Source organism: Columba livia, chromosome 1, assembly GCF_036013475.1.
Source record: "Columba livia isolate bColLiv1 breed racing homer chromosome 1, bColLiv1.pat.W.v2, whole genome shotgun sequence".
NCBI lineage: Eukaryota > Metazoa > Chordata > Aves > Columbiformes > Columbidae > Columba > Columba livia.
In genome coordinates this window covers 191420318-191436771 of record NC_088602.1, presented here as the reverse complement: position 1 = coordinate 191436771, position 16454 = coordinate 191420318, and the positions used below count along the sequence as shown (strand labels likewise).

General features: G+C 35.4%; 1 long non-coding RNA gene across 1 annotated transcript in view; it reads left to right on the top strand.

Moving 5' to 3' along the window:
• LOC135578222 (uncharacterized) overlaps window positions 1–15083 on the top strand; it is a 74663-nt gene extending 59580 nt beyond the window's left edge. Inside the window, exon 5 of the long non-coding RNA XR_010469597.1 lies at window positions 12684–15083. This is a non-coding gene — a long non-coding RNA (uncharacterized LOC135578222). The remainder of the gene's footprint in view (window positions 1–12683) is intronic.
• Window positions 15084–16454: the final 1371 nt, after the last annotated feature.

Sequence of the window (16454 nt, the reverse complement as noted above, 5' to 3'; positions counted from 1 at the left end):
TATTGTCTCTTAACAGATACACTCATTGCAATGTCCATTAATAACCATATAATTGCACTACTCTGTCCCTCTCACTGAAGCATATTAGAAAACAGTCCAAGATCTACTAAGGCCAAACTGGCTTAGCATTATACGGTGCACAGGATGATGGTATATCACAGGATAATTTATATCATTAAGTAGTGATGCTTTGGGAACAGTAGACACAAATCTTCTGAATTCCACATAATCTCATTTTTCCTCAATCACTTCTAATCCTTTTCACAGGACTGAGCTGCACATGAAAGTACAGAATGTCTCTGAATATCTCTCTTTCCTTATGTATAATCATGGTATGGGTGCTTTATCCTGAATAAATGTATCTTTTAAATAAATGAGACATAAAGAACTTCTAAACAGGTGGGAGAAATCCCTGCTTTCCACTTGGCTAATCAATACTGAAGAAATTAAGAAGTATAAAAGCACTATTTATGCCATTAATTTATTGATGTCAAGCTGGACAAGGTTGTAAGTCTTCTAGAAAACGTGTTTCCTTTTGCTAATATTTCATATTTGTTCTTATGAGTAACCTGTTCTACTACCACTCAGAAACAAAAAAATTCCTGATGTTTTCCCAGTACAGATGTATGCAAATGATTTCTGCTGAATGGATGTTCAGCCTTATTTTCTACAGTGTTTCAACTCTGTGCCTGTCAGCATGCAAATTTTGCTCTCAGTGGGATTACTCAGAACTATGTTGGTGAGAGCTGTATTTGCTCATTAATTTAGGGCTCATTAGCCAAGACTAACCGGACAAGGGTAAGAATAGATTATGGTCACTGTCCAATGTAGGTTAATAATTTGTTTATTATGTAAATACTATTGCATACTGATGTAATTTGATACTATGTTACTGATATAACCTAAAATTCAAAGTATATGCTAGGAACATTACATAAAATTAACCCAGAAGTGGTTTAGCATTGAACGTGGTGTACTTCTCTGTTTTTGACAGTGGTAATGCATAACAAATAGTATATAATATATGCAAATTCTAGTCTGTATTTTAAATAAGGTAATCATCCAGTCTTAATTAGAATATGTCTGGTTAATAAGAACATATTTCAAAACTTTTTCATCACTGAAAAAATATATCTACCAGTGCATTATGAACAGAATATGAAATTTTCAATGTAGTCATATGGCACTATTTTTTTTCAATGCTTTCAGAAAATAACTGGGTTGCTAATGATCATTGCATTGAACAGGTGATACATTATCTTTTAAATTTACTCTTTATAGTCTATTGATTATTTACTTAGGTCATCTGATGTAATTTTGTTTACCCAAGTGCATAGTTCACCTGATTAAGCAGTGCAACAAGAAGAAATTTGAATGTTTACAAGAAAATATAGGATGCCACATTTGCTTCATGAACACTGAAGCATTTAATGTAAATATTGATGCTCTGTCTCTGTGAGTCAATTCTGAACTCAGGCTAAATTTTGTGAAGACCTAAATCAAACTTAACTTTCAAATGTAAATTACTACCACCAGTTAAACTCCTTCTATGACCCACACTTTCCCTGGTCACAGATGCAGATATTATTTTTAAAAATAGGACAGATATTTTATTCACATACTCAACTAACTTGAGCTGACCTCAAGCATCTAATTATGAAGATAATTGGGCTGAGGCTCATTATTGGGCAACAATATCCTCTTAAGACACTCCTAAACAATTTCCCTCCTTGTCCTCCCTCACCTCCTCTTGGCAGTTACTTGTTCCTGCTTGTGTATCCAACCTTGTCACTCCCTGGGCTTTGTCAGTTTGGTTCCCAGGGAAAGAGAGATGGAGAGATTGCAATAAATCCTGAACAGAGGAAAAATGTGCTAAAAGATTGCCCTTGAAAAGTGAGCACCACAAGGAGAGTAAGACAACCACTGAGGGATGGGAGCAACATGCAGAGAAAAAAAGTCTGTTTCTAAGATAAAATCTACATAGCATGGGCTGAAATTTGCAAAGACTAAAGGCCTGATAAAAACTTCCAGAAATAGTTTGAAAAAATTGTGTTGTTTCCCCTGATTTCTGAAAGAGCTCTGAAGAAGGAATGTTTCACTTTCTCTATACAGGGATTTAACATTGAAGAGTTTATCTTGACCATGGAGGAAATATTTTAACCAAGACCTTCTACAAGCCACATTTTTACTTCAGGAATCTGATAACGTTTCTTAGAACATGAAAATATGACCATTTGTTGTCTTATTTAAGTGAAACACTTCCTCAGAACTATGAACAGGGAGTGAGGAAACATCTCTTGGCGAACATACTCATATTAGCTCTTTGCAGGAAACATTTACTTGTTTACTCTTAGCAAATAAATGAAAAACTACTTTCCTGCAGAGGCATCTGTGTCATGCCTGTGCAGTTGCGTGGTTTCAGTGGAAGCAATCTGAACAATGATAAAGCAGTACACAGGGATTACTGTTAGTGGGATAAAAGTGAAGAATTTGATCTGAGACATTCTGGGAATAACAGCAAAAAAGGTCTATGCACATGCAGCTGGTTTATGGAGTGTTTGGTAGTATGAATTCTTAGGTGAGAAAAAAACATTCAAACTTTCCCTTCTTGAGTATTCTTGGTGTGAAGAATTATGATACTACTTTTGCTTTCAAACACACTCATAGTTACACACTTCATATGACTGAATATGACTAATAACCAAAATACTTCTGTGTATATAATTGCTCTTTTGCATTGTACTGAAAAATCCTAAGCTAGTGCACAGTTTGAATGCTGAGAGCTATGAAGGGTTGGAGTAGTATTGTCAAAGTAGCCTCAGTTATTTTTTAACAGTTCTGCAGTGTTGTCTGGAATGTGAAAGCAAAACTGGCTTCCTTTAATGGCCTCAAGTGTCCTCTGGCAACCTTCTTGCTATCAGAGGGTAGTTTAATGATGTTGAGATACCTCTGACTGATATCCATACCTTTCAAATACCACTGAGATGATGTTGGATAACATCAAATTCTTTTGAAAGCTATTAAAACAAAACAGTATATTTTATCTCTCAAAGTTATATAACAAACTACAATTACTATTCCACAGCATCAGAACTTTTCATTTCCATACCTTGCATCAGCCTTTTTATGTGATGTAAACTGGAGGAGATGCCAAATCTGTCTTCTTGAATTTACAGATTTTTTATTTCCTCTGAACACGAAGTTTTAAACTGAAAATCAGTAGCTGGAGAAAATAATACTTTGATTACTTTTGATACTGTAGTAGCCCCTACAATGAGAATGCAAAGCACCTCAAACATATCACAATGTATTTTTCTGTTCAGATAGTACTCAAAGTCTAATGTAGGATCCATCTTTTTTTTTTTTTTTTTTTTTTTTTTTTTCTGCCAGAGGAATAAATGGATGACATTGGGAAAAGGTACTTAGTGCAATCCTAAGGCTGAAATTAGAGCAAGTTGTCTGAAGACTCTGCTAGTGTTGTCCTGGTCTGTCTTGTGTCATGCAACCAACATTAGGAAGAAGCAAATACATTCAAAATGAAATACGAATGTTCTTGTCAAACCTTTCTCCATTTCCAGAGCATGACACAGTTCAATCTTTGGTTTGTTTTGTAATGGGTGGATTTTAATTGCTGCTGTAGTCACTTTTCTCAAGATATAGCTTATCACAATGCCTCTAATGCTTTTATGATAGTCATCATAATTGCTGGAGATATCTTTCGAAGAAGTCATTCACATTCCTCTGAGCTGGAAGCATTCCAGAGTTTTGCTATGAGAATAGCCATAAAAAGTGTTATCAGCCAGAAACATTTCCTTTTCTGTTTGAACTTTAAAATTGTTATCTGATTAGCTTGCTGTAAATTGCGAAGGTAAATGAGAAGCAATGTGCATAGCACTCTGATCTTTAGTGGTCATTAGAATTACAAAGGTACACAGAGTTGGCTCCTAACCCTACAGTGAATCTGAGAAATCGCTACTTGTTCTGCTTTGCTGATACCCTACACTGGAATGAAACCTGGCTGACATGTATGAGGAGAGGCTTAAATTGTCAAGCCTACAGTTCACAAAATGCTGTCTTTCCACAAAAATTCACTACTGCTAAAAACAGATGGAACAATTTGCTTGTTGAATTTGCCTCACTTGTAGGAATCCTATCTGTTGATATTGCCTCATCCTAAGCTTGTAAGTATCTCTTAAAGGGCTTAGAAAGAGTGAATGATCTGACTAAGGGATGTGTAGCTGGCTTAGCTACATATTTCATGACCCAATTCTCAGTCTAGTCCTGACCTTTCGCAGGAAGGTTTAAATGCCCTTCACTGTCCAGCTGTTTCAGCTTACTAACTATGTCAAAGTGCTGATTTTTTTTTTTTCACTCACCTTTTGTGCCTGCACACACGGAACCCATGTTGTGACATTGGTTTGAAGAAGGCTTACAAAATGGCTATCCATGGTTTCGTTACTTATGCCTATTTAGGGGAATTTTCCAGATGAGATCATGAAGCACTTTACTCGGAAAGCTCTGCAAAACACCAGACAGTTTTGAACCATATTAACCTTTGGATTACTGAGTCCATATGTTTCCAAGAAGCTGGTTTTCCTTCAGGTGGCAAGGAAGGACCGAAGACAGTATACCCCTACAGACCCTGACCAGGCAGCTTGAAACAACTGCTTCATAAGTGCCTATCATGTCTGTACTGCATCAAGACAGCAGCTGTGCATCCAAGATTTTCCTCTGTGCAGGGAAACTTCCATGGCAAATTAATGAATACTCCTATAGCTCATCTAATTCTTTCTCCTTTACTGCCTCAGCTTGTGTAAACTGAAAAGCCATAACCCTCTAAAAACTTTGCAGTCTTATGCAATGTAAGTGATTTGGATGTCACAAACAGAATATTACAATAATCTGAGAGTGAACAAGCAGGAAAACATATTGACAAGTCATCTTGACATAGCTGTTTATGTCAATACAAGTTGTGACACTGGGAACAGAAAAAAGTGTTTAACAGCGACAGAATTTACATTAAAAGTGGTTCTGGGAAAATTTCTATGACCGAAATACAAAATTATACATAAAAAGAACAAAAAAGGAAAAATAGTATTAGTAGAGAAGCATTCAAGTGTTGAGAAAAGTGGAGGATTAAGATTAAAATCTTAATGCATTTCCTGGTACATTAAAGAACTGTTTTAAACCGTTTTCAATTACATGATCATATAACTTTTTTTCCCTCATCAGGACTCTGCTTCAATAAATGCAAAGGATGGATTGTTTTTCTAAATGAGAAACTATTTTGTATTTTGTTTTATTGTTCAGTGGGTGGCCCAATATCCTATTTCATGCACATTATTCAAACATTGCTCTGGAGGCAGAATATTAATTTTCTCATGAGTTTTCAATCCTATTTATCACTATGATATGTGAATGTTTCACAGATTGAGGAATTAATATTGGAAATGAGAGGGGGATTATATTATTTCTATTCCATAAATTCATGGGTCTGTATATCTCAAGGTTAAATAATAGTCAAACATTTTCACTAATTTAGGGTGCCTCATTAAACAGTCTAGAGCTTGTGGTATTTTCAGAAAAATTAGAATAGTTAAACACTTAAATTGTCAACATACAGCTCAGTGTAAGTCAAGAGGGAGCTATTAATGCTCCATATTTCTACAAATATGTCACGAGGATATTATGGTGGGTACCTGAAAAATGTAAAGTGTCGAATTAGCAAATGTCTGTTAGAGGCTTGTACACCATCAGATTTGTTGGAGGTTTGGAGTCCCCAGGATTCTCCTAATTAAACTGAAGACATTCCCAAATCTTCCACTCATATTGTGCTTTACTTAGTAAACAATGAACAAAGCAGATTCTTCAATAGATGAAGCTGCAAGTCCTTTCACTACTCACTCTTCAACCCTGATTCGCATCTGTAGCCTTCCTGAACACTGAATGAGGACAAAAAATAATAATTAAAGAGCGTCAACGTGTGCATACACACAAAATATATTAATTTAGGTTGCTCAGAAAAACACAGTTTTGGTGTTTCTTGATCTTCATTTACAATCTTTTGAAATAATGTAGTTATGCTTCAATATGTTTGAAATAGGTGTCTTATATTGCAGGTTAGAAAAAAAAAAAAAGAACAGACATGCCAATCCCCAAAACAGTTTCTATGCAAAAAAATCTACTTGGTGACAAAATATAGGTGGTCACTTTCATCCTTTGTATGGCCATAATTATTAAATTTGTGAATCTAACTGCCAGCATATAAACTAATTTCTGCTAGCAATAGTAGAAGTTCATCCTCTGTAAGAATGTTTGCTGGTAACAGAAGTATCAGCAGAAACTGGCATGTTGGCTTAGATTCCTTGACCCAGACATTTTGAGTTTCACCCCTTTGTCCTGTTCTTTTGAGTCTATTCTATTCTGTGATCCAGTTTTCCTTTCTTTCTTCAATCCTACCACCCTTTCCAGACACAAAAACTCATTGAATGTGAACTCTTCAATGAGGAAAAGTACTAGGAGATCTAAAATTCCAATTAGGCTGCTAACATGTTTATTCTGAAAAACAATATTTGGCGTATTTTCTATTTTCCCTTGTACCAGGTTGTCCCAATCATAATTATATCTTTATTCAAATTGCCTGCAAAAGGAGTTTTTAAAACGTTGTATGTTCGTGGATTTCTTTTGTTTTCTCTAGAATTAACACTTCTCTCTTAATACTGTTGTTATCATACAGGTGACATTTACACTACCTGGATCAGAAATCAGATTCCAATTCTCATTACATTTTTCTTGGCTTGTTAATTGCTTTGTATGTGTCAAAGGATTCAATAGTAACTTTTATCTGCTTCAGTTTACAAACTTTCTGCAAAGGATTTGAGAACAGAAACACAGCTATTGTCCTTATGATTTTAGACCTTGTCCTAACCCTAATGGACACATCAAGTAGAGTCCATTAACCCTAGCATGTGATATTTCAGTAAATGATAATGAAAACGCCAGTAACTTAAAAGTGGTGGTTTTGAAATTGTAAGAATGATTTCTGGTTATATCATTATGTTTCTGGCCTCACTGAAGCACATACATTTTAGAATGGAATCAGGTGTTCTACACACAATGAAAACTCATGGGGTTTCAGATTCCACATTGGCAGATTCTGTAGAAGATCTATGTTTTTCTTGATCAGAAAGGGTTTCTTCAAAGGAAAAGAATTCCTCCAAACAACATGGTCATATTGTTAAACTGATATATAGATAATTTTTCCCCCTTATGCTTCCATTCTGTTTTCTTCTGTTAAACTTCTAAGCACACAATGGGACATCTGTTTTGTTTCTAGTTTCTTAAGCTCTTCCTGGGCTCTCTAGTCATTTGTGAAGAAAACACAAGCAAGACCTGACATGTCAGAAAAAAAAAGAAAACGATATGACTCAAGACTTACTAATGCTGACTGAGACAAATTATGAACTTCCAGGAAGCTAAGAAAATTCCTGGAACTTTTTATAAGGGAGTTCCCCTAACTTTCAAAGACTATTTCTCTTTGTTATAAGCAGCATAAGAAGTGAAAAGTTATGAAACTGCTTTAGATAGTGTCTCAACATTTTCAATCACAGCAGAAGCAGGAAATTCTTCCAGACACCTCATCAAAGAGGAACAGATAAATATCAAGGCTCACTGGATCATTTGAAGTCCATCCAATACAACTTTATGTTAAAGATTTTCTTCTATTACTTCTTAAACCTAAGTGAAGTCTGTAGAGATGACGGAATCAACTGCCTAAGGTTTTATCTCTGTCATGTAACATTGAGAATGCTTTCTGCAGGATAAAGGCAATATCTGCATCACGGAAATATTATTTAGAGGTGAATGCCTACAACTGGCATTCAGTTCTCCCATCTTTTGCACTCATATTGGAAAACATGTATGTTTTGAATTATATAATTGAATGTTATTTCTGAAGCAGAAAATGCCATCTCATTCTGCTGCTCTTCTCCTGGGTCAAATCTATAATGATTAACAAAGACAATGTGATTTATTTGATTTCCTGGATATTTTGATGCATGAAATTCTGAACAAAACTGAGGATATACTTGTCTTGATGAACTCACAATGCATCAGACCGGTGATAAGTGTTTCTAAACACATACACTGACAGACTCCCCAGACTAACTAAAATGAGGCCATTGAACACATTCGATATCAGGTCTTCTAGAATTGTACAGCGAAGACGGAATACATGATAGTTGCTAAATCAATGTGTGTTTGCAGCAGCTACTTACTGAGGATTTTCTTCTGGACAGGCTTCTGCCTGACCAGAACCCTAGACAGTTTTTATATTTCTCACCCAAACAAAATGTTGAGGTGGGGAAAGAAAATATATTCAGGGAAAAATGTATTAAAGAGGTCCCACCTACGAGATCCTCTCCAGTAACCCTGCTATCATCACCATTACTAGTTCGGAGAATGACAGCAATTTATGCAGGAAGCATTTCAGTTTAAACTACTTAGAGTCTTATTTTGGTACTTAGAGTGGCATAAAACAGCATATTAGAATATGGAGAGACAGTATGTCTCCATGAAGTATCAAACAAAAGGAACAGACAGGAAAATTCTAGGAGGATTTGAAGCCTTAAGAGAACACAGAAAATCGTGTCTGATGAAAGAGTGTAGTTTTACTTGTGGCGTAGCTTTAAAATCATAAATGTATTTCATGTAGAGAAGAATGCAATGTACATATAGTCCCTGAATGCATCTTCTGAATTAATTTATGTCATTAGCAGAGAGGCAGACGTGCTCCTACAAAAGAGTGGTGATGTGGGACTGGGAATAGTTGCTGCATAGCTGTGACTGTGTGGCATTTTAACATCAATGCCACAAACCCTGAGCCAGACTTATTCAAGGCCTTGCCTGTGGCTTGATGAAACATACCCTTTTCACAACAATCGGTGGATTCGTGGTAACAATCAAAAGGAATTTAAAATGCTTGGAATGTGGTTTAGAAACTCGCCTTGGCATCCCGCTTTTCATGTCTTAGCTTAACTGCCTCAACTGTTTTTATTGTTCTGCAACTGCTCATTTATTTTGAAAGAAAGAGCTTGGCCTGCAGTATTTGCATTCAACAATACTTGAAAGAAGATGTTAAAGTCTTTTTTGATTATGCCGGTAAAATATTTCATATGAATAATGCCAACAGCTGGGTCAGACCTTTTGGTTTTGAGTAAGAGTTTATTCCAGGCTTGTTAACTGAGAGGTTCTTTTTTTAGAGAGGGTTTCTGATAAACTGCCAGCTTGGAAATATGTTACAGAACAGGAATGTCTTTTCTATTTATGTTGCAGTTGTACCAAATTCTTTATGTATTTCTGATTTCCACCCCCCTCCAGCTTATGGATGCATTTTAATGGTTTACATAATGAGTTGCTTGACAACTGGTGAAAAGGCACAGAACTACTTTCAATAAAATCAAGAACAGAACAATGTTAATGTGAAATACATTTAGGATCAAATCACTTCATTTTGGTGGGAAAAGACAGAAACTTTCTTATAGAGTTTTGGATAGACAAGGTATTATTCAGCATGTGTAAAAGATAGATCAAACAATAGATCAGTTGATCAATAGATCAGTAGATCAATGGATCAACAGGCAGAAGGGTGGAAAAGTCCTTCTGTTACTGAGTAGTTTGCCTAATATTAAAATTCAAATATAACATTTTTGACATTGAAGAAGCAGCCAATAAACTTTCTTTCTTCAAGGTTGTACTTCAGTTGACAATTAGTGATTAATAATAATTTTCTAGACTTTAGTAAGAGAGAGATCAACATAAGGATTGGTGAACTGTATGGAGAGGAAAGAAGAGCTTGCTTAACATTGGAGGGAAGGGAAGTTCTGTTAAGCAGACAAATTTTATGAAAAACTTTGGTGGATAATTTCTTCACCACCACAAAAAAAAAAAAAGGATTTGCCAGTTTTCATGTCTGAACACTTGTATTTTGATATACAGAGTGGGATCATCAGCTGTTATCAATTTATAAGCCAATGAAACTCACCTGCTTTTAAATGAGAGAACCACTTTTGGGAGAACCACCATCACTGGTGTTAATCACTCTGCATCACTGAGATGTAGAGCCAATCTGGTTGGCTTTTGATTAATGGAGATAGTCAGTCTGGAGACAGCCACAGAAGTTCCTGCCACCTAGTGCCAACTGTGCCTCTCTTGCAGGGAAAAGTCTTGCTGCCCGTGGAACAGCTATTTAACCTAGCATAATCAGGAAAATCAAAGAAAATGCAGTTTGGATTACTGTACAAGGCCCCATGTTAGCCTCTGTAGTAAAGGCAGGAGCTTCTGATGGGAAGGTAAACAGCTGTGAGTGGGTCCAATTGCAGCTGTTCCAGGAATCTTGATGTGGCTTAGACTGTTTCTACCACTTCTCACCCCCAAGCCTTCACTGCTTTTATTCCTTTAGTTGTTGTGGTCAGATCAGGCCACAGTGAAGGATTTATATGATGCCAATTCATATGGTGTTCTCGGTTTTTCAGTAAAAACTTGTGTCAGACTTATTATTATTACCATTGCTATTACTAATCTGAAAGTGTCTTTTGATATACTAGCAGGACTTCTGCACTGACTGCATCTCTTCCAAAGTCTTCAGGGTGGTTGGAACACATCTCAACATCTCCAGTGAATGACAAAGACTAAGTTCTATGGAGTCTATTCAATATTTTCCTTTTATTTTTTAAAATGTGAGAATGTTCCTACTTTTTTTCTTCATTGCTCCCTTTACTTTACACGGGAGATGAGTACGCCCACTTTTTCACAGTAGACACTGTATCTCAAACCATTTTGATTCAATAACTCATTCATTTGCTTTGTTCTGTGCCCAGAAGGGATTTTTGCTCACTTTTGGAAGCAGTAAAGCCAGTAACTTTAAGATTCCTTGTTTTCATATTTATATTCTTTTCTCTTAAGCTGGAAATTTCTTTCTAAAATTACCTCAGTCTTTTTTTTGTCTGCTGACGCCCATGTCAATGTCTGGGATTCTGTGCAGAAGGTAATTTTGAGAAATTATTAGACCTATTTCTGAAATTGAAAATAGTGTTGTCTGAGATTTGACCTAGAAAATTTATTTCAACTATCCTCTTGAATTTTAAAAGTTATTCTGAACTCTTACCATGAAGAGCATAACCTTTTACAGTAACAACTGAGAAAAGTATTACCCAAGCCATTTCCTTTTTTTTTTTTAATTGCACCAGAAATATACACTATTCCATAAATAGATATTATCATGGTATCACTACTCCTATTGCTTCATCACCATTGCGATTAGAGTTGAAAAGGATAAAATTCTGTTTATTTTCCTTCCTTCTGTGCTATCCATCTCTATTTAGCACCTTCTCAGGGCATCAGCTTGGCTCCAAGCACCCTTCAAGGGCGTTCTTGCACATAGTATCAGGTGCTAACTGTAAAAATCATAAACCAATGGAAAATACCACATGGTCTACATTGAATATCTTCATAAGTGAAGCTATTAATATAGAATAATAGAATCATAGAATACAAGGTTGGAAGGGATCACAAGGATCATCTGGTCCAACCTTTCCTGGCAAAAGCATGGTTTAGGCCCAGCACCTCGTTCAGTTGAATCTTAAAAATGTCCAGTGTTGGGGAAACCACCACTTCCCTGGGGAGATTATTCCAGTGGCTGATTGTTCTCATAATGAAAAATTTCCCTCTTGTATCCAATCAGAATGTCCCCAGGAGTAACTTGTACCCGTTATCTGGTGATGGTGTCTGCTTAGTAACTGTGCTTGTGCCAACGCTTTACTATTTTCCTGTTCTCTGGCTAGCTTGGAATGTTTTACCATAACCACAGTGGAAAACAGTAGCTATCCTGATTTATCTTCCACATATGTGGTTCAACATCTGCTTGATGCTTGATAATACCTTATTTTTTTGACAACATTGCAATAATTTTTATAGAAATTAATATTATTCAGGATGACAAGATCTTCAAAGTTGTATAGTAATGCAGTTTTTCTCTGACTCAAATTAAAACTCATAATTATTTCAGCAAAACAGTCCAAGAAGCTTGAGCCAGCGTCTACAGCTGTTCATTGGAGTTGGAACAAGGCTTCCTCTTCTGAAAATCATATCCCTCATTTGTTTTTACTTTGTAGGTCATATTGCTTGACATAATTTAAAGTGTTACTTTACCTAAGCTTTCCTTGAAAATACAGAACTCCTCTGTGGAGGACTAGAGAACACGTGAGAGTAGCTTTTATTAAAGCTTGAAATAGCACTGTCCTGGCAACAGCTTTATAGGGTATGACAGTTCAAAATCTGTTGCAACAGCATAACAGAGTTAAATCCTCCTGATATTTCTCTCCAAATGCTGAAAAAGTAGAAAGTAATCTAATATTCCAGCAAGTGGTGAAAAATTGTACTTTGACTTGATATTAGGCAGAGAAGTATAATGCTCAAAATAAAATCCTTGTTAGTCTTAAACGGTGATTAATAGCAACCTGTATAATGGTTGATGTGTCTTCCTTTCCTGCCTCATCTTTGTTAAGTACAGACATGCTATCTACTCCAACCGGAAATGACTCATTTAACAAGATCATTCTTGTTTACTATCCCTTGCCTAGAATCTAGTTAGGTTTCAGCTAATTACTTATGTTAATTTTATGCAGGTATTCTGGAATCAAGACTTCATCACACAATGACTGCAACTTGAAGTCTATCAAGCTGCTGGACTAAGTTCAGATAGGGAGAGACTTATCTGAATAGAAGTTGCAAGTATACATCTTGGTTCACTAATCTATTGAATGCTTTTAATTCTAAATAAATTTCATTTAGCAGAAATGTTTTCCATTTTTAGGGACAGCTGCCATGGTATCAGTTCATAATACTCTTCAAAGTTACAAATATGTTTACAAAGTTTTAATATTAAAATAAGAAGACAGATATGATGTACCTACTAATTAAAAGACTGAAAATTATGCACAGAAAATTTAATCTGTCATTTCAATTGTTGATGAAACCAGCGGGTCTTTCTTTGTTACAGTATTGCAGAACTGACCCTGAAATATGTATTTCAATGCTCAATGTATAAAGCCTAACATTTCGCTTAGAAGATTTTTAAAAGAAACCTGCTAACCATATATCTTTTATAAGGAGATCAGTGAATGAATAATTAACTACTATGTTTGTCAATAGAAAATCAAACAAATGTTGATTCTAAACACTGGGAAATCCAACAATACAAAACACTGTCATGTGTAGTGTTCTGAAAGGTGTTTTTTCACCCCAAGTATCTTTGTAAAATACCAAAGCAAGAGTACTTACAGTAAAAGGATGTGGAAGATTAAGATTTATTCTAGTGAGTGGGCACAATGTGATGGCCACATATTACCATACACTGACTCTTCTGTGAAAAATGTGGTATCATACTGGTTCAAGCAGAAAGATACTGCAACTGGTTTGTCACACAAACATGACAGGGCAACACCTTAAGCAACCTGGTATTCTTGTCTACCCTGACTCATGGGCATTCACTTACTGTTTTGCAATGTCTGGTATGTCCTACTCTTTACAATGAGGAGATGAGGTTCACATGCTTTCTGCAATCCCTGTAACTCTGGGTAAAAAATATTGGAGTGCCGTAAAACCATCTAAAAGCCTTAAGTTTAGCTAGAGGAGGAATTGCAAAGTCAAAAACAGGGGATCTCAGTGCTTGCAAATATTGAAATGGAGCTCAGGCTTATGGAACTTCAGCTGAAAAAATTGGACTGAGATATGAAATTAACCAACTAAATTTCAACCAGAGCTATTCTGAGCCACTGACCAGCCCAGAGAGACTAGGAGACCACAGAAAGCATTTATGAGCTTCCCTCCTTCTGGGCTGAGAGAGCTGTATGATGTGCTTGAGGGTACAGTACAGAACATTCACCTGAAGCTTCTTTCTTTGGATTTAACAAAGCAGGTTTCAATAGACTAGCATGGTAGTTGCTTGTTTTAAAAGCTGCACTATTTGGTGCTAATCTTTGATCATTTTACCTCTGTGAAAAGCTGGGCAATACACATATTGTGGTTAAGAATTCCTCTCTTATTCTTGCTGACCAGATAATTCTTTAAAAGTAGAAGACAAGTTATTATATGATTAGTTAATAGTTTCTCAGCCAGAAAAATGTATCTCATAGGAGGGAGGTTGTAGTTTCTTAAAATGCCTCTCATCTGTGAATTGTTCTGTGTCCAGTGCAACGTCAGTGGTGGTATCTGAAATCACTGTTAGTGATGGGTTCACGGAAGAACAGCTGCTTCAGATACAGCTTCCAACATGTGCTAAATGAAAAACATCTGATTTCTGTTGTGAGGCTACCTTAGTTGTTGTAGGTGCATATAAATAAGCTGGGATTGAAGTAATTTCTTGGCAGTATGGTGGGAGTCCACAGAAAGTTTAAATGCTAATTTGTATAGAGGACTGAGTGTAGGCATCTGACCCAGCTAAATCCTTTGGTTTTCCTGTATTTTCTGGTGCTATAGTTTTCAGGGTTTGTCTTTTTCAGAATTTTGTGTAACATATGAAAATGACAGATAATTCATAATGGTTCTTTTCTAGCTTTGCATAATGAATGTTGCTTTTAAGAGCTAATGATAGAGGAATTAATTCATTCTTTATGTAAACTTCAGGAAGTGACTTTGTTTACTGCTAGAAGATGAAGAAATTAATGTTAAATTAAAGGCTAAATCTATTAAGAAATAATAAAATGGATCATTTTGGGTTTGTAGCCTTCAGGAAAATAAACCAGGATTGTAAAATATGATGTTATTGCTGGAATTCTATTGATTGCTTCAGCTCCTCACATCTTGTTTACTTGATTTTTTTGGTATTTCTCAATTCTGAGCATTAATAGTACTTTTGATTAGGGTTTTTTTATTATCATTTGTCTATGTACTCTTTAGAGTACATAATAATACCTGGTGCTTTTTCTTTTGGTTTAAGTTTATAGTGGGTAATTAAAGACTGGCTAAAAGTAGATATAGGCTTTCCATAATATTCACTTTACTAATAAAACCTTATATCAGTTTAACTCTGTGGAATGTTTTGCTTTATCAGCTCTTTTTCATGACTGCCATTCAACTGGATCACATTTTCAGGGCACAGTGTAAAAGACAAGGCCTAACACAAGTATCAAAGCTCCTTTTCAGCTGTTAACTCTTGAAGCTGAAGAAGAATAATGGGACGAGTGTGATCTAACTCCAGTGCCATCTCACACTTCCTCACTTTGTACCCTGCTCCCATAGGCTATTAAACCACAGTCATGAACTTAAATCCTTTACATTTGCAGCCTTTAACTTATTTAATATCTAGTTCATAATTTTTTCCATGGAAGTACTCTAGAATTCAACAACAATTACCAATTCCAGCACACTCAAAGTCCTGGAAAAGTGTGTATAATGAGCATCCCTTGAATACAGCCCGTTCTGGCTTCTATTAGTAGTGCCAACATAGGCTTGTAAAATTGATGTTGTTCAGTAAGTTGTTAATCTATACAGAAGTTCTAAACAAATAAATAAGCAAGAACTCTGAGCTAGAAACCTAAGCCTGATAATTGGTGTCTTCCTCTGTGTATGTATTTGCACACTTCAGAGATAAGAAATATTTATTATATTAATAAATACTATTTCAGTCATATATTTCTTTTCTAATTTCACCTCTTGATTGAATACTTTGAGATTTTAGAATTTACAAAATGTATGTAAGTTGAAATAGTTGAAGATCTGGTGATAAGGTGACAAAAGTAATATTTTGTTGATCCAAAATGAAGATAGAAGGTAAAATTACCTCCTAACCCAACTAATGAGCAATAGTGGCAAATAATAGTTTTCTCCTTCCCGATGGGTGTACAAATGTAGCTTCATTTACTTAAATTATATGTTTCTTTAAAAAAAATATATAAAGTGCAGTGTAGATACCAAAATAGCATTATAGCCTTTAAAATTAGAATCACATATCTCCTGGTATATATGAAGAAATAGAAAAAAAGAGTGAAACAGTAATCTTTCATTTAAATCTGAAAAAGCGCAATTATTTTCATTTATGATAGTGAAAATATAAAGACAGCTTTTTAATCTAATTCTGATAATATAAAGTAAGGTCTATAGACTGAAGTGTGAAAAAAAAATAGTATTTAAAAATGGAAAAACTGAATGCACATTTCTTTCCCTATCCCCACAGTAAGTAGTTACATTTGAGGAAAGAACATGAAGTGAGTTTCAAATTTGCAGATTTGAAGGAGCTTCTCATCAGAATCTTTATTGTTGGCCCTACCTTCCTCTTTTAGTTCTCCAAATATTTATCAAATTGTTATTTTCATTAGATACAGGCACTTGAAATATTTAGTATGACTACTAGAATGTTAGATGCAGCTTCAGCAATATGTTTCAAATTTTCTAACTAT